This window comes from Hippichthys cyanospilos, chromosome 5 (genome assembly GCF_059441005.1).
Source record: "Hippichthys cyanospilos isolate Australia breed blue-spotted pipefish chromosome 5, RoL_Hcya_1.0, whole genome shotgun sequence".
NCBI classification, from domain to species: domain Eukaryota; kingdom Metazoa; phylum Chordata; class Actinopteri; order Syngnathiformes; family Syngnathidae; genus Hippichthys; species Hippichthys cyanospilos.
The window spans coordinates 17,624,819-17,643,758 of NC_142373.1; the positions used below are offsets into that span (position 1 = coordinate 17,624,819).

An 18,940-nucleotide genomic window follows, 5' to 3' on the forward strand; every position below is an offset into this window, starting at 1 on the left:
TTCAGCTCCCTGGCATCTTCATTCAATGCTTTCCCTTTGATGTGAAATGCCTGTGAGGCAAATATCAAAGGACTGGACACATTTTGTCCATTTTTAGACAATTTCCTCCCACATCATTTTCCCAGTATTTTAGCCAAGGGATGGCACACTCCTGTTAGTGTGATAACTAAGTGGTTGTGCCATGTGTAACTTTAACATTTTTTCACCATCTGGGTGAAATTTCAGCTTCCTGGTGTCTTCGAGCAATGCTTTCCCCTTGTTGTGAAATACCTTGATGTAAAGATCCAAGGATTGGACACATTTTGTCAATTTTTTTTTTAACATTTTCTTGCACATCATTCTAGCAGTATTTTAGCTAGCTTGATAACCAAGTGGTCATACCATGTTGAACTTTGACGTGTAAAATTTCAGCTTCATAATGTCTTCTTTTAATGCTCTACCTTTTGTATTAAATGAATTAAATGAATTTGATGTAAATATCACAGGATTGAACAAAATACCGCACAAGCACTGGGAGACCATGCAAACTCTTAATAGGAAGTCCAGAGGTAAGACCTCAAAAGTACTTTGCTGCCATTTTTTGGGGGAAAAAAAACAAAAATGAAACCCCCATTTTTTTTTTCTTTTTGCCTCCTCCTGCCACAGATTCAAGTCATCTTACATCATCCTCCATGCGCCCACCATGTCATTTGTGTTATTGAGTTAGGCTTGTCGTTGATGTTGTGTTTCAAGCATGCGATTTTGAGATACTGCATCATAAAGTAGGGCCTTCGCTGTCATCTGCTGTCTGTTTTTTCAAGGCGTACACTAATGAATGCAGAAACTGACATGTTTTCTTTTTTTATCATCCCAAATTAGTTTACATGTTAGGATTGAGCATTTTAAGGCTATGCTCTAATATGTAGGATTGTAGAGCAGTCAAAGTGCATCAAACATTTTTGACTGAAACAAATTTCAAAACTCTTCTGAACATTTTTAAATCATTGAAAAATACACTCAAATGTACTTGCAAATATTTTAGAAGTTTAGAAGTAGTTTTGAGCCAAATACTAAGAACATAGCATATGCTCCAGTTATGCACGCGCGCGCTCTCTCTCTCTCTCTCTCTCTCTCTCTCTCTCTCTCTCTCTCTCTCTCTCTCTCTCTCTCTCTCTCTCTCTCTCTATATATATATATATATATATATATATATATATATACATATATATATATACATATATATATATATACATATATGTATATATGCTATGTTATTAGCATTGAGCTAACAAATGATTTGGTTAACGAACGTATTTGCTCGTGCATATGAACATATATGCAATTAACTTTGAATGTATTTAAAAATGTGATGCAAAGTGCTCTCTTGTTTTTTGCTAGGGTTACTGTATGTTCCAAAAATTATTTGTGAAATCTCGGAAGGTTTTTTTTTTTTTCCTTTTATCATACTTTTTTTTTGGTTTTGTATGTTTTGTCACTTATGTTTATTTTACTGTATGTTTTTTTTTTCATGTTTTTTTTCCTTAGTTTTGGATGTATTACAATGTATGGCTTTTCTTTTATTATGTTTTTTTTTTGTCATAGATTTTCATTTGTTTATGATACTGTGTGTTATTTTTAATTTATTGTGTTTTTTTCCCTTATTTGGGATTTATAATAATGTATGGCTTTTCATGTATTTATTTTTTTCATTAGTTGTTTCTCATTTGTTTTTGTTTAGGTTTTAAGTCCATATAACCCTTCACCACTCATTTATTTTACGCTTATTAGGCAGACTTGAACATTTTGCCAGGTTTCTCTTTGTTTAAACACTCAGTTTAAGCCTCAGTAGGTGGGCCGAAAATTGAACACCAAAAAAATAATGTAATAGTGAGGCTGCAAAAAATGTAGTCAAAAATAAAAGACTTGATAGGTCAGTTTTATAGTCGGTCTACAGAATGATTCTTGCAATAATTGCATTTGTTCCAACATAATCATACGTCTGAGAGCCTGGTGGCAGAATGGCTGTAAACATTCCTTAACTCTGAGGAATGTCCTCTTTGTTACTTCTTGCCAAAGATGGCAACGGCTCAAAATTATTCCCTCTGTTTCTTGTATACGCTTTAATCATATCAGTCATTTTCAATCAGCCTGATCTCTCGCTCCAAGCGCCACGTGTAGCGTATTAAGCTTACAAGGCAACTTTAAAACGCTGCCAATGAAATTTATTGAATGTGAGGGAATGCATGAGGAGTGTCCCGTTTTCAATGCCAAGTTTCACAACTTTCACCTCATGACATCACAAGACAGGTGCTCCCATATGACTGGAAACAACACCTGAGCCTTACATAAATATTTTAGACGACTTTTATTTTTAAGTTCAAGACAAATCTTCTTACTACTTACAGGGAATTACTGTAGATGGTACAAGGAATTTTGTTATTTTTAATTTAAAGAATTGTTTTCAAAGTGCCTGGTTACAGCAACGTCATACTTTTAATGCAGACTCAATGTGTTTTCGAAATAAGCACAAAACTCAGATTAAGATGATGCACCAACACTACAGTAACATGCCTCAGTACGTAGATAACATCTTCTTCTGTCTCCCTTTGTTTACCAGGAGATTGCCCCCTGGTGGCTAGGAGAAAAAACTTAGATAAGCCGCATTGGACTATAAGAAACAAGGGTCAAACCATGAGGAAAAAAATTGCGAATTTTAGTCCAAAATTTAAGGTAGCTCATTGATTGTCAAATAGTAAGTCAGCATCTGAAGACAAAGTGTTTCTGTTGTGATATCAGTTGCTGTGTGGTTATTTTGTCATTTTATGTATTTATCACCTTTGTCATGTATTTACCATTGTGACCGGTTTGTTCCTTGATATATCTGTTGCCATACATTTGATATTATTCTTTATTACGTCATGCAGGATTGATGTCAAACAGTGTCTAAGATCTAAATTCTGTTATCAGAAAGTCAAGTAAAGCATTCAAGCTGTCCTAGTTTCAGAGTTTAGTTTCCGAGTCTAGTTTTCTGAGTCATGATTAGGTTGGATTTTTGCATATGAATACTTTCTGCTTTTCTTTGTCTGTGTCCGGTCCTCTCCTGTGTCCAAACTCTCCTCCTCACCTAGCATTTTCCTGATTTCGTTGGGTTTTAATGAGTTTTGAAATGCCACCAAAAAACTCAATTCAATTCGAAATCGAACGAGATCCCTTTGTTATTTTTTAGGATGAAGAAAACCTTGCACAAAAACCTGAAGTCTGCTGCCCCAGGGAAGCTTTGCCCGTCTCCAGACACACACGCCGTCGCACTTAAACACACGCAATAAAAAGTGTCAGCCTACATCTTAGCTTATCAACACGCCGCAACACAGGAAGGCTGCGTCATTAACACGCTTAAATATACACACAAGTCACTAAAAAGACAACAAGTACTTGTGTAAGATGAAAACAGGCCAACAAATAAAGTTTACAAGGCAGCTCTGTTGAACATCAAACCAACGATTCCCAAGAGTCGAGCATAGAAAAAGATTTTGAAGTGCCATTAATACATCTGGTTTTAGTGCACTGTACCTATTCCGCTGCGGTAAGAAATATGAGCTTTTATATTAACTCTTTGCTCTAATGTGTGGTATCAAAGGGAGTCGGCAGTTAATGAGCTAAAACTGTTATTATGCAAATTGGGTTGCACAAAATAACTATGAATTGTCGGCAACCACTTCAGCAAAGCAATAGTAAACCTATAATATTGCTCTTTTTTTTAATTAAAAAAAGAATTATACCACACATCGAAGCAAAAATGTTTCTGAGTGGAAAAATTGATAGTAAATGTTTAGAGTATGCACAGTCAATTACTGTGTTCAATTTTTTCTAAATCAATCCAAAGGTTTTCTTTCCAATAATTTGTTTTCTGTGCCCCTACTAGGCTAAACATTCTGATCAATATAATAAAATCCACCCGTTTTAAGTTATCTCTGTTATCAACTGTGATGTTGGAGGTGGGGGGGGGGGGGGTGAAAACAGGTTGGAAGCAAGTCTATTTACTCAGAAAATAGGTTATACACATCTGAGTTGGACTGTTTTGCTAATGCTTTATTACAGTAGGAACATGTGTGTTGCAATGCTAAGTTTTCTTTCTCTGTAATTTTATATTTCTTCCGCTTTGGATTTTATGGTAGTATGGATGCCTTCTGGCACCTGACTGCCTCTCACAGGCCAGACCTGTTACTGCACCATATTTGTCGATCTTTTCCTTACCTCAAAAAAAAAAGTGTAAGTTGTTAAAAAAATGTTTGTAGCCTACTTTTTGTCCATTTTTTGTAGTGTTAAAGCACTTTTTGAAGCATAACAAGGCCCTTTTGGCTTCTATTTGATCTCGGCTTCTCAAGTACTCGCTGCGGTTCTCACACTTGACTGTTGGATGCAATTGCAATTTTTCGAGAGACTATTATGGCCACACTGGAAAGATTTTTTTTTTTTTGTCATCGAATAAGCCTGTACAGCTCTTCCTAATTGACTTCATCCTACCTGACTGTCAGAGCTCTCCTGCAATCGTATTATAAAGAGCGCGGACTATCGTCGCTTTGTAGTGAAGCGATGAGAATTGAATTTTCCGCATATGCTGCAAATGTCCTCCAGGCTCTCTGGGACCTTTGATCAGTGCTGATTGTCTCCACCTTTCTGTCATCAGCTTGCGAGCAGCTATTAATGATTTCACCCGTCTGCGAGCAACATTCACTCATACCAAGTGTGTGTGTGTGCCCTTGATTTTTGCTTCATGGCAGGAACCCAAACACAGATTTTAATGTCTTTGTGGGGGCTTCTTGAACTTGTAGGGAGCATTTTGGTGGTTGAAGGTAAAGGTTATTGGCTAGGTATGCATTATGTCAATGACATGTCCCCACTATAATAGAAAAATGGTGTGTCTGTGTGTGTGTGTGTGTGTGTGTAGTGCTTCAGCACAGCACTGTGAAGCCACACACAAGCTTTCTTTCTCTTTCTCTCACATGCACACACATAATCAAGTCACTTGTTAGTTTGCGCTAGTTAGCAATATACAAAATACAAAACTGTATGGTTGAAAATAGACATTCGAAAAGATCTACACCATAGTTTTTGGTACTGTCGTTTTTTTTCCACTTGTGCTGCACGTATTTTTCACTCTTGTGAATTACGTTTTGAATAATACATGGATGATCATGTGCAATTGAGTTCAGATTCAAATTGGGGTTGTTAAACCTTGGTAAAGGTCATTTTAGTTGGTTCTCATTTGAAAAATATGCAAATTAAAAAGGTTATGCATGTTAATATATATAAATCACCACTGTGTTTTGCCTCTGTTTAATAATTTAAAATTAGGTCGTTTTATTTATATATATATATATATATATATATATACATATATATATATATATATATATATATATATATATATATATATATTATCCACAGCTGTTGCACTCGAACATGTAGTTAGCATCTGAGTGAAATTTCAGCCCCCTACAGTAGTGTCTTCTTTCAGAGGTGTCCCTTCCATGTGAAATGCCTTTGATGTAAAATTCAAAGGATTGGGCAAAATATTGCACAAGGGTTAACGCAACAACAGAAAACGATGACTCATGGGAGAAAAACGAAATGTTCAAATCACAAAGTAATTAAAGGAAAATAAAGCTGTCTATTGGGATTACATGGGAAATAAATAATCAACGTAGATGACGTCATAATTCTTGTTGCACAACATTCCCGGACAATCTCACAAGAGTTTTTCTGTCATATGTATTGCCTTTCTATTTAAAACTGCACCTCTTTGCATATTATTTTTCCTCACCAGTTGAACGTAGTGTGGCCCCAGATGGCTCTATTAAAGAAGCCTAATTTTTCCTCAAAAAACTCACTTTTTCGCAATGCTAGTTGCTGTAATAATTGGTATTCATTGTCATCATGAGCACATTGGAGTCTTTTTTCCCCCCATGGCTTGCTGTTATGATATTGTGTGCCGAATCATCAAATGTCAGGATTTGGCAGAGCCTAAAGAGATCCTGGGATTGCGAAATCTTGTCATGTCGGAGGGGAAGCAGTGCAGGGCGATGGAAATGACCAAGGACACAGCGTGGTGGTCAGACAGGCAAATGGAGAAAGTTGAAAGGATTAGAAGGATGAAAATGAAGTCCTGTGTAATTCATTGGAGGGATTAGTGTTATATTTGTTATGTTTCATGATGTCATGCGCTTCAACATGATCATTCGTGTGTGTGTGCGAGCATGCACACACACTCACAAAAGACAGGATTATCCCGTAATAATCACCTCATCTGATGCTCTGTTCCTGTGTGCATGTGCCGGTATTCGTGCGTCGATGGGGATAAAAGTCTGTTTACACAGTTGGGAAACAATCGGGAAAATACGTAATATGAATGAAAGAACTGTTGTGTGTTGGTTTGTTTACGGGATTCATAAATCATTTGGGTTTTCTTTATTAGGAGTGGTATACCGAAAGGTTGCTTTTGTCAGTGTTAGTGGTTAAACGACAAAATATTTTTATAACCGTAGCGTCGACGTTTGAGTGCCTTAGGCGAGAATTCATACCTTTTAACATAGTAATAATAATAAATAATCAAATTCTGGTCAAACACGAATATGAATTCAGGACTTATTTAATGCGTGTGCGCTTGTCCATGTTTATGCCCATTTGTTTTCCTTTGTGTGTCTGTATGTGTGTTTTTGTGATGTGGGGACCACAGATCTGCGCAAGTCGTTAGCCCTGGCCCAATAGGCATGTTTTAATGTCCACGTGTGTGTTCCGTGATTCATATTTTATTGGATACATCACAGTCTGTTTATGCAGTCATGTCACGGCAGCCAAAATCAGGCAATCCCACGATAGAAAAATGGGGACTTAAGTCAGTTTACACTTTTGTTACGAAGACATTTTTCTGTGTAAATGAAGAAATCCCATCATAAGAAGGCAGGAGCTATTCTCAACTTTTTAGCTTTGGCCCAACAGGCATGTTTTGCTGTGAGTGTGTGTGTGAGGGATGATACTAATCCTAACAGAATGGAACATCTTTTATGTTTCATCGTCTCGCCCTTCTTTCTTTCTTCTGTTCTTTGCAGACTTAAGGAGCACATAAAGCTCCATCAGGAAGAGGAAATAGAGGAGATGGAACAAAATGGGGCAATAAAAGGTGACAAAGATGAAGAGATTAAGAACTAAAGCGAGACGAGATTTAGCAGAGAAGAATGTCACTTCCAAGTAGCCCTTCCCTCTCTTTTCGGAGACTTCTCTCAAGCGTGCAGAAATAGAAAAATTAAATGGTAATGCATCATACATATAGAAAAAGACTGCCATGTTTGACTATGAGAAAAGAAAGACGGTGGTTAACAGAGTGTCATTTGTATAAAATACACCACAATCGCCAAGGTTGAAGCCTCGACAAAAGCCACAAGTGATCCTTTGTTTGTTATTCCATGTAGTAAGTGAGCTACTTTCCCGTTCATGGTGGAACACAATTTTATTGTTGTGTTGGAGGCCACATTTCAATAGCAAAAGCCTCATCTACACATAACCGGCTAATTTAAACCCAGATATTTCTCCCCTGTACGCGTTTAAAAAAATGGCCATATAGCTCTGTTTATTCAAAAAAAAATGCTGCTAAAGGAGTCTGCATAGTGCTTTTTAGGTTTTATTCATTTACAAGCATGCCAAGCCACTAGGTGGCAGTAGTTTCATCAAAGAAGTCAGAAACAACTTCAGTCTGTAATGTCACCGGAGCAATGACGTAAAACTCCAGTTTATGATCGCTGCATGCAAACATATAGTAGGTTCAGAGAATTTGGCAAATCTCCACTTTGGTCGGACTTTTTGTGACCTTCGATTTTAATTAAAAAAAAAAAAAAAAAAATATGCTTAGCTAGACTTTGCCGTAGTTTGTCCATCACTACCTTATAGTTCACTTCACGGCTGGAATGACTGTGAAGTCCAAAAAAATGTTGTGTTCGTCAGTAAAACTGTTCAAACAAGATTGGGAGCAAAATGTATTTATTTTTTCCTCCCAAAAACAACTTGCAAGTTAATTATTTTAGCCAGAAACTTGAGTCATATCAGCATTTCACCGGCCACATAAAATGATGTGTCAGGCAGGCCGGATCTGACCCCCGGGCCTTGAGTTTGGCACATGTGGACAAAGATAATGAATTTGAAAAAAAAACACATAAAACAATATCACCAATATACACAAACATTCACAGTATAAACGTACACAGCAAAAATGTGCATCAGGGACACATGTCAAGATGCCATTACACATGGTGTACACGAAGTGCTATTAAAAAAAAAAAAAAAAAGACGGCCAGTATTTTAAGGTCTCTGGTTTAAAAAAAAAATGCATACCACATACTGGAAATCCAACAAGACTTCCCACAGATTCCCTCTGTGTCATGTGGTAGATGCTTGGTCGTTATGGCTTGGCCACAAACATCTAAACACAGGCTTTTTAGTTGCAACAAGAAATACATGGACACAAGAACTTCAACAAATATAGAGCAAGAAAAAAAAAACGGTTGCAGAAGATCGCTAGGTTCCTCAGAGTAGAAAAATTACGAGTGTAAATGTAAATAATTAATCAGGTTGTCTCATAAAAACAAAAATATTATCTTGCCGTTTGTCAGCAAAATCCTCCGTAAAATAGCCCCAACCAGCTTCTAAACAACAAAACAAGCAACTGAAATAAAGTGAAAGAAACAGCGAAAGGCTTTTCTTCGTATCCCCTGATGAGACTGGCACTGTTGCTGTTAATTTAACTTTAACTTTTCCTCATCTGCGATGCAGACATCCTCCATTAAAAGCTTCCAAGTGGAACCTCCGACTTTGAATTCAAATGAAAGTATTTTTCCAATAGGAAATCCATCCGTTCATTTGATTTTTTTTTTGGACATCTTCTTGTCGTTATAGTGACAAGTGAGCTCAAGCTGGTCCCGGCCCTGGACCAGTCGAGTCCACAATGAACATATAGACCAGCATACGTTGCTGCTCACATTCACCCGTAGGGTTGCACAATTAATCGAATTTCAATCGCGATCACGATATTGGCTGCCACGATTAATTAAGCTGATTTCCGGCGCTATTAACATTTAAAGAGCCGGCTACACTGCAATTCAAATTAAGCACTTGTCATCCTAACACCAGGTGGCAATGTTCCCCACATGGCTGCATGACCAAAGCCTCTGCTTTTCTCACCCAAATATATTATTTACCAGTGTGAAATGGTGTTTAGTTTCTCACCTTGGTTTTAAGTAGGCTTAATTTTATTTCAATAGTTTGCACTCAGCAAGTGCTAGCTGTGATGCCCTGTGGGCCAAGTATTTGCCATGTCTTCGGTGAATTTGTTTTCATTATTATTCACTTAATTTATTTTAGTTTATTCTTTTTATTTGTAAGTATCAGTCCTTGAAGCCTTGTTTATAAACTGCTTTAAAAAGGGGCATTAAATAGACGTTTGACCAAACATGATGAATGATTGTGATTTCAATATCGACCAAACTAATTATTATTTTGGACATAATCATCCAGCTCTATTTACCCCTAGAAGACTTTAAGCAATTTGGGAGGGAGGCCAGAATTCAATCCACAAACTCTTGATTAAGGCAGATGTGCTAAGCACTCTTTCACTCAGAAACACAAGTGTAAAAATAGATTAAACACAATTAATATTGCAATAAGAAAACATTCAAACAGCCGGTCTTACTTAAAATTACGATGATGTATTGTGAAGGTAATTCTCATGGGTGGACCCGCACATCATTGAAAAAAAAAAAAGCACTAGATCGTAATCTAAGTGTCAAAAGAGGTTACCCACTAAAATGGGCGGGGGGGACTGCCAAAGTCTTTACAAAAATTTAATTAACCCTCTAAGATTTGTGTGACAGATGCCACCGGGTTGCCCTATACATTTACTAGCTAGGCCAATGGCTAGTATCGATTTATACTTTGTTTTTGTATAGTACTTTTCCCCACAATAAATCTATATATTCTGGCCTCCTAACAAGTTTCTTTTGCGTTTCTCAGGTTACAGTAGCTTTATTTTGTATCTCTTTCGCTATTTTATTGTGAAAAGTAAAGTGGATGTTGTTGTTGTTGTGTTTTGTGTGACATTTAGTTGCCGGTATAAAATGGGGCTTTAAAATTGTCAATATGTGTCAGAGATGCTTTACATCACACTAGTATTTAAGATAACTAGCTGTTAGCATCGAGATAGCAATTTGCATTTAAAATACTGATTGGCACATTAGCTCATAAACATTAGCATGCTAGATTGGTCTATTATTTATCATGTAATAGACAAGTAGGGCACATCATTTTGTTGTTTTCATTTTACATAGGCATTTCAATTATGTTTTTTTGTTGTTGTTAGTTTTACACATTTGAATAAAAATCATCGCCAGGTGTTATCATTGTCCGTCTAACAACTGCAGTATTGTAGCAAGTAAAAATAATACACTTTATGCCTCATAAAAACTCAAAATATGAAATGTACTAATTGGTCTGTGCGCATTAGATTAGTAACATTAAATATCAGAATAAACCAAAGTATATCAATAGGCATTTCTTGAAGTCTTTCAGGTAGTTTTCTACTGGCCGGTTTTTCACAACAGTATAATGATATCCTGAAATTACGACTTTTAGTTTTGCTATGCCACCCCAAAGATTTTAAGTGGCACCCCTCTGGCCAACCCTGTGAAAAGAATGTTACTGTCGCCACTAGGCTTGAACTCTTGGTTTTATATAAGTCTTATGAGTCTTCTATTGCCTATTTTTTCCAGCCATATTCCAGATTTTACAAGCTAAGCATTTAACTTTAGAGCTTGTTTCCAAATGTGTTTGTTTTCTCCATGTTGACAGCCTTTGCCCCCGCTGCTCTATGGACAAGATGCCCCACTGCCTCCATGCATCACGCAGACCCGATATTAGCCTCGTGTTTGTGCCAATTCCAAGATGTGCAACCCAAAACACATTAATTAAAGCCCACGCATTAATCTTGCGCAGATTTGGCTCTTGGTTTTATGAGCTCATCAAAGCGTTCCGTCCACTGAGTCACCGTCTCCTGCCCCCCCCCCCCCCCTCCCCCCCCACCCCCTTTGATAAAGAGCACACTTCCCTCCAATCTCTTCTCAAAGAATGACCTTTGAGGAGGCGGCGGAAAAGTCCCTGTAGCAAAAGTGTGTTTATATCCCGCCGTAGCCTCCCGTCGCTGTCAGCTCGGACAAACAAGCAGGAGATTCACAACGATACACTCAAAGCTCACATTTTGATCCCGTATGGAATCATGGCAATGTGTCATTATCATAAAACCTTTATTAAATTATTCAATCCTAAAGACAAGTCAATACTAGGTACTTATCCATCGTCCATTCATCCATCTTAACGCAGATCTGATTTGCTGTAACAGCAGATATTTAGCATTTTTCATGAGGATAACTTCATAATTTTTCTTTTATTTTTCAAAGTTTTAGGGTTAGCTCTTGGATGGTCTAAAATGGCTAGTGAATTATATATATTTTTTTCATGATTCCAGACATTCAATCCCAGGTACTTAGGTACTAAATTTATCCATTATTTCAGTACTTATTCCCCTAAAATATTGTATCTTTAGTATTTAATTAACTATCACATTGATTTTTTTGGATTGTATTTAACTAAAGTGTTCAATTTAGTACAGTGGACCCCGGGTTACGACGTTCCTGCCTTACGTCTTTTTCCACGTTATGAACTGGAATATGTTTATTTCATTCCATATTTGCAGCATTTTTCCCGCTTAACGGCATCATCAACTGTCATGACCGGTGGGCTTGGCTGTGTTTATGTTGTTTTGCCTCCCTCTTCAGGTGAAACTGATTAATTTCCTATGGTACTGTACTTGAATGACGAGACATTTTTTTGTCCCACATTTGGCCAAAACTTGAACAAATTGTGAAAAAAAATGACATATACCTGGGTTTGAATGTCTGGCCTATTAAAAAAAAAATTAAAAATATGTCTTTGGGATTCAAGGACTGAATAATTGAAATTGACTTAATGTTTCATTTAGTAACTATCTTATATTTTTCCAAATGTTAGAGTAAGCTAATGTATGGTCTACAATGGCTGGTGAATTAAAGAGAATTAAATAATTAATGAATAAAATAATAAAGCAATCAATTAATTTAGATAATTAAGGACTGAAATAATTAGTTTACGTATTTAAAAATACTAAATTATCGGTTTTTTGCTTACTTGTATGTATACTGTAATTGATTACTTAACTATTTGAATAACTAAAGTAATCAATTACTTTAGTATTTCATTGCCTTTGATAAAGGTGTAGCAGGACTAAGATTTGTAAAAGCAGTCTAACTTTAGTTCTTCTTGCATCACGCTCGAATAGTTTTGAATGTCACACAAAAGTGAAATGACTTTGAATGTTATAGTCAAAAATTTGATAGCACGTAAAGGACGTGCAGAGGGAGATTACTGTTAGTCCTTCAAAGGTGACCCACTTCACGTCAAGACTCTCGACAATCCTTTTTTATTTTCATTCAAGTCCTACTGGGACGGCGCGGTGACAGAGTGGTTAGCACGTACGCCTCACACTTCTGAGGTCACAGGTTTGATTCTGGCTCCGGCCTTCCTGTGTGGAGTTTGCGTGTTCTCCCCGTGCCTGTGTAGGTACTCCGGTTTTTAGCCTCGATGGAAACGGCACTCCTAATTAGCTGAAGGTAACTTTGTTCTGGCTAACCAATTAGAGGTCAGAAACATTCTGATGTCATTGATGGGCAGCCATGTGAGGATGAGTTTGAAATGTGATCGATTAGCTCTTGTGCACAATATTGTCCAATCCATTGATCTTCACATCAAAAGCATTTCGCATCAAAGGGAAAATATTGAAAGAAGACAGCTGGGAACTGAAATTTCACCCAGATGGTGAAAACATGTCAAAGTTTAACATGACATGACGACTTATTGTAATACCCCAAATATAAGACGCTCTAAAAATGTGGTACTTTCTAAGTTATAGTCTATAAGACGCACCAACATGTTTGCAACAATGCAAAAATTATAGCAAAGCACAATAAATCTAATCTTCCTAAACCCTTCATATTTTCTTGTGTTCATATCCATAAATTATACATTTGTTGCGTGTTAAGTATGTTTGAAATTTCCCACATTGTGAGCAGTCAGTGAACGTTTCGCCAGTGTAACGCTAAATCCACTCGAATCAGTTGTTTTTCCTTTTCTTCGCGACGCAGCTCTAAACGGAGGACTCGGCAGCATACCGTACTACCCTTTATTGACTCAGATAGAGTCATCGTTACATTTACATGATCCTCTCGGTTTTAGTAATATTACTGTGTGTGAACAAGGATGGTCTCGGACGTTGGTTCAGTCCGCTCGCTTCTTTTAGTGAAAATAATGCCGCAACAACCTCAGCTAAGCTAACATGAGCTGCTGTTAGCTGCAACAGGCACCGGCTGCTAACAACCAAATGATGTCCGCGTGTTCTGTAATTATTGTAAGAATACGAACAATATAAAAATGCACATCTGTGCGTCAAACTCTGCTTATTTGGCTGACAGATCAATCTTCCTTTGGGGAATTCTGTTAGTTATCACACTAACAGGAGTGTGCCATCCCTTGACTAAAATACTGCATGTAGAATGTGGAAGAATTCATCCAAAAAATGGACACAATACTGCCCAATAGTTAAAGACACCCTCCAATTGCTACTAAAGTTTCAATTAAATCGATTAGCATTATAGATTTTGAGCGGATTCTATTTTGTCCGTCGTCCACATATAACAAAGCAATGCAACCAAAGGAAACATTTCAACGGAGAATAATAGAGAACGAATATAACTCCGAAATGTAGGTCATTGCTTTTGATGAGCGTCCACCAGTGTCCTAACCATAACCTTGTGCGCAATTCCTAGTACAATGCTGATCACATTTCTTTTATTTGACACCATTTTAACACGCAAACAAATCCAAAGACAAAACACTTGTGAAGTTAATCCCTTAGGCCGTTCAACAGAAAATCAATGCACATATGGACATTCATGAAGTAATAGAAAGTGTCCGTTTCCAGCTGGAGAAAAGATTGCAGCTGCTCTCCAGCTGTACATCATCAATCCCACACTCAAGCGTAGGCTCAGGTCTCCGGATGGCAACAGTGGTTAAGACGTAGGGGCCTTGCCATCGTTAATAGCGTGTTGCCAGGGCGACCGCCAAGGAGCTGATGTGGACTGTGGGCACGCTTATGTAATCGCCGCAAGGCAGACCAGCTCACATCTGCCAGGCACAACGGATCAGCTGATGGGGCCCGACTCCCGTTCGAACCGGATCGCTCCTGGCGCACTTCTGCTGATCGCTTGATTGACACTTTTGCGTCTGAAAATCCATTTACAGTAATCCGACTCCATTATTTAATGGAGATTGAAAAACCTTGAGTTAGTGAAATACTGCCAAAAACATTCAACGTTGATAATTATATCTATTAATGCATTCACTCCCAAAGACATATTTTTACATTATACATATATATATATATATATATATATATATATATATATATATATATATATATATATATTATATATATTATATATATATATTAGGCTTTAATGGGTTTCTAAGGTGGTTGGTACTAAATTAAGTACATCTATTATATTAATTACAGTAGTTAAGTACTAAAGTAATCAATTACTTTATGTAATTCCATACTAAAATATTCAGTTACTTTATGTAGTAGGGAAGGTAATCAATTACATGCAGTTGAATGTGCAGTAACTTTAGGTATCCATTACTTCAGTACTTAACCAAAATAACGTATTACTTTAGTAGTTACTTATGAAATGAAATGGATTACTTTAGTACTTGGTTACCTGTATTAATTGATTACTTCACTACGTGATTCACTCTGCCATTTTTTGAAACTGTGACTTACCTCAAGCCAAATTCCCAAGATATTTGAGTATAATTTCAAATTCATAATACATTAAGATGAACCCTTGGTTTGTATGGATGTAATATCAACATATGGAGGAATTTATGCCACGGTTGAAGTCAAACTTCCTCTCACTTAGGCCGGCGCTAGTGCATGAATGAGCTCAGTGTGCTCTTGTGGGTCCACGGCTGCTGGTAGCAATAACCCCCGCTCCCCAGGCAGCTGAATAACATTGGAAACACATACAATATACAAGACTCATAACACACTGTATTAAAAAAAGAAAAAAAAAAAGTGCAAAAGCGCACAGATGGGATTGTGTGTCTGGACTAAAACAAAAGTGCAGCAGAGAAACAAGTTGAATTTCAGAAACAGTCAATATTTCACTTTCCATTTCACTTTCTTTCATTTCTTCTTCCCCACATCCTTCCTTTCTTTCTTTCTTTCCTCCTTCCTTTGGTTCTTCTTTGCCTTCCTTCTTCCTTCCCTACCGCCGTCCGTCTTTCCCTCCTTCCTTTGTTTTTTTTTTACCTAGCTTTCTCTTTCTTTCTTTCTTGCTTTCATTTTTCCTTCCCCCTTCTTCTCTCCATACCTTCCTTCTGTCATTCCTTCCTTCCATCCTTTCTTCCCTCCCTCCCCATCTTTGCTTCCTTCCTCCCTTTTTTCCTTCCTTTCTTCCTTGCTTCCCTACCTCCCTCCATCCTTCCTTCCTTCCGTCCCTCCATTTTGCTTCCTTCCTTCCCTACCTCACTCCCTCCCTCTTTTCTTCCTTCCTTCCCTTCCACCTCCTTATTTTGTTTCTCCATTCCTTCCACTCCCTCCCTCCCTCCTTCCATTCTTTCTTTCATTCGTTCTTTCTTTCTTTCTTCCATAATTTCATCCTTCCCTCCCTCACTTCTTCCCCCATTCCTTCTTTCCATCATTCATTCCTTCCCTCCTTCCTTTCTTCCATTCCTACCCCCAGCCTTCCTCCCTTTCCTCCCTTCTCTTCCTCCTCCTTTCCCTCCTTAACAACCACCTTCCTTTCTTTCTTCCTTCCTTACCTCTCCCCCTCCCTTTTTGTTTCATTGCTCCTTCCCCCTCCCTCCATCTTTCCATCCATCTTTCCGTCCACCCCTCTCTCCCTTCCTTCCTTGATTTGCAGTGGGCCAATCCTAGCTGATTTACAGCAAAAGGGAGCTCACGCCTTGGATTCCTTGCTTGAATTGTAACTCCATTTTGAGAGGGCTAACCATTGACATTCACACCTCTCTAGTCAGAAGTGAACTACTACACGATCAGTGACACCTACTGGTGCTCCATCCAAATAATTGGGAAACAGTTCTTCAAAGGAAGTAGGCAAAGATCGAATTTAAGTTCTATTTTGCGCAAAACCACACGCCTCCAACGAGTTTGAATGGTTCCTGTTGCTTATTGTCCGCGTAAACAAATGGACAAAGACCAGACGCCGGGTCCTCGGTGGAGGAAGCAAATTTACAAGGGACTTACTGTACTCCGACTAACAAACACACACGCTCATGCAAGGAGATAAACAGAAAAGCAAATAGGTATTAATCATTCCACTTGAGTCTCGTGTAGCAATAATTGCTGTCAGATGGAAGCACTTCTTGGACAGGAGCATCCAGGGACTGGATAAACACGCACTCAAGCAAATGTATAAATGCACATATGCAAACACTTACTCATCGGTACGTACTAATATGCTGCGTTTCCATGCACAAACGCTACTCATTCTGTTTACTGTCTCCGGGTATTGCTCGAGTGGATATGATTAGATGCCATGAGACACGTCAAGGTACGAACACTTGGTTATACGATTCCTTTTTTGTTTTCTTCCTCGTTGGACTTTCTCACGTAAAACCAAGACGAAAAAAAGAGCTGAGTTTCCAAGGGAGACGACACACCCGTCGCCATGTGAATTAAATTGGAGTTTAAATTTGTTGGCCTCGCTGTCGGTATGACGCGTGAGCCGCAGAGCCAAGCGTTCGACACATATACAGGCTCCTTTTTCCTTGGCTTCTTTTCTGAAGCTTGAGAATGAGGTCAAAGATTTCATGCTCTTTGAGTCATCTCTTGAAAATGGGGCCTGTGAGGTTATGGGCAGGGTGAATTTGGGGCCAACTTTTTGTAAAATCCCTCAGGAACGAGATGAAGACAATCCTTCTGCTATGACTGTTGGAAAATATAGGACACTGCACTGTTCTTTTCTTCCCCATACTTTTATCATTTCAAGTCTTAAAATCTATGGCTACGTTTACGGCCATGTCACATGTCAGTTTGGACCCCCTAAAAATAGAGGTGCACTCTGAGATTGATCAAACAAACACTCGCACATTCAAACTTATTGATATTTTAGACTATAATCATCAATCAATCTAGTGCTTCTCAATTATATTTTGCAAAGAGAAAAAAAGAAGAGAAAGCCTTTCACACTCCCAATCGCAAAATAAAAAAAGCAATGGGAATCAACTTTCAACAACTGTTAACTACTTTTTTACAGCATTTATAAAGGTTACAGGTTAGTCTAAAACTGACAAAAAAAGAAATAGATCATAAGTTGATGTATTTCATAGCAATTCCACTTCACATGTCAAATACAAAGTCTTTTCCCCTGAAGTCGCCCGGGCCACCAAAATGCGCAAAAGTGTCATCGCCAGGAAGGATTGATTTAATCGAATATGCAAGTAAACCAAAGTACCTGAAGAAATCCCACAAAACGAAAATCACACATGAAATTCAAATATCAACTGATTAACTGCTATTGTCATCTCTACTTGTCAATGGCAGTGAATGAGGTAATAATTCTACTTGTCGCTACACATCGGTGGCGTACAGTGTTTTCTGCACTATAAGGCGCTCTTTCAACAAATGGCCCACATTAAAACTGTTTTTGTATATAAGGTGCACCGCATTATAAGGCGCATAGAATAGAAGCTACAGTAGTGTCTGAGATTGCGTCATGCATCCACTAGATGGAACTGTACCAAAGGGAGTGTCAACAAAAACAATTAGATACGTCAGTCAAACATTATTATTAGACAATCAGAAATTAAAATAAAGATTTGTAGAAAGGACTATATGAAGGATGGGAAAAAACACTTCTAGATTACTGTAAAAGACTGTTTGGATAAATGCAAAGAGGAATTGAGTTTAAAAAAATATAAATGTGATTCATTTAAATATTAAACAATTTTTAAATCAAATTTCAACCAAAAACCTTAAAATATATTGTTTTGCTGATTTAAAAACAGTAAAATCGCGCTTTGTTTTACAAAAAAAATCGCTTTTTTGCACCTTGTCCCCATATAAATGGACCAAATATAGCATGTCAAAATTTCATTCCACCAATAATCTGTTTTGGTGTCCATCTAATATTAGACGTGAGTGCAACAGTGTCCAAATGATAATTTATGTATGTCTGACTGCTTGGCTGAGTCTGTGAGTTAAATCCAATGTGCAAACCCTCAATCTTGCTGTCAGCAGTGTTTGATATGCTTCCTGTGTTCCTCTAGGGCCGTTCCACGGAGAAGGCCACCTGCAGGGAAATTGACAGGGAACAGTCTGAGCGGGCCAAGGTAACCGGCAGTTATTCCATAAATCGCCACTCAAAGAGGTGACATCGGAATAAAATGGGACGTGGCTCAGCGATGCCAGAGGTGCTAAAGTCAAGAAAGCCATATGAGCACATTCACACTTCGGTATATCTGCATTATAAAACTCCGGAGTATGCACTATGTAACTTGTAGGAATAAGTGCCTCCTTAAAAGCTATCGCTAGTTTCCATTACTTGTTGCGAGGTTCATTTACAAGTTTTTCTCTATACGTTTCACCTACAGTCAAATGATTAAAAAAAATGGGAATGACTTTAGTGATAGAGTGTTAAATGTGTCTCACACAAAATGTCAAGAGGCTTTAGACTTAGAATTTATGTGTTGCAGCTGTAAGGAGATATTTAGTTTCTCTGAAAGGGATGGTTACCATATAGTTTAG

At 37.8% G+C, this 18,940-nt stretch overlaps 1 long non-coding RNA gene across 1 annotated transcript in view; it reads left to right on the plus strand.

Annotated features, from left to right (window-relative positions):
• The window catches only part of LOC148423821 (uncharacterized), a 78,094-nt gene extending 59,488 nt beyond the window's left edge, over window positions 1-18,606 (plus strand). The window contains exon 4 of the long non-coding RNA XR_015865587.1: window positions 18,463-18,606. This is a non-coding gene — a long non-coding RNA (uncharacterized LOC148423821). The remainder of the gene's footprint in view (window positions 1-18,462) is intronic.
• Window positions 18,607-18,940: the final 334 nt, after the last annotated feature.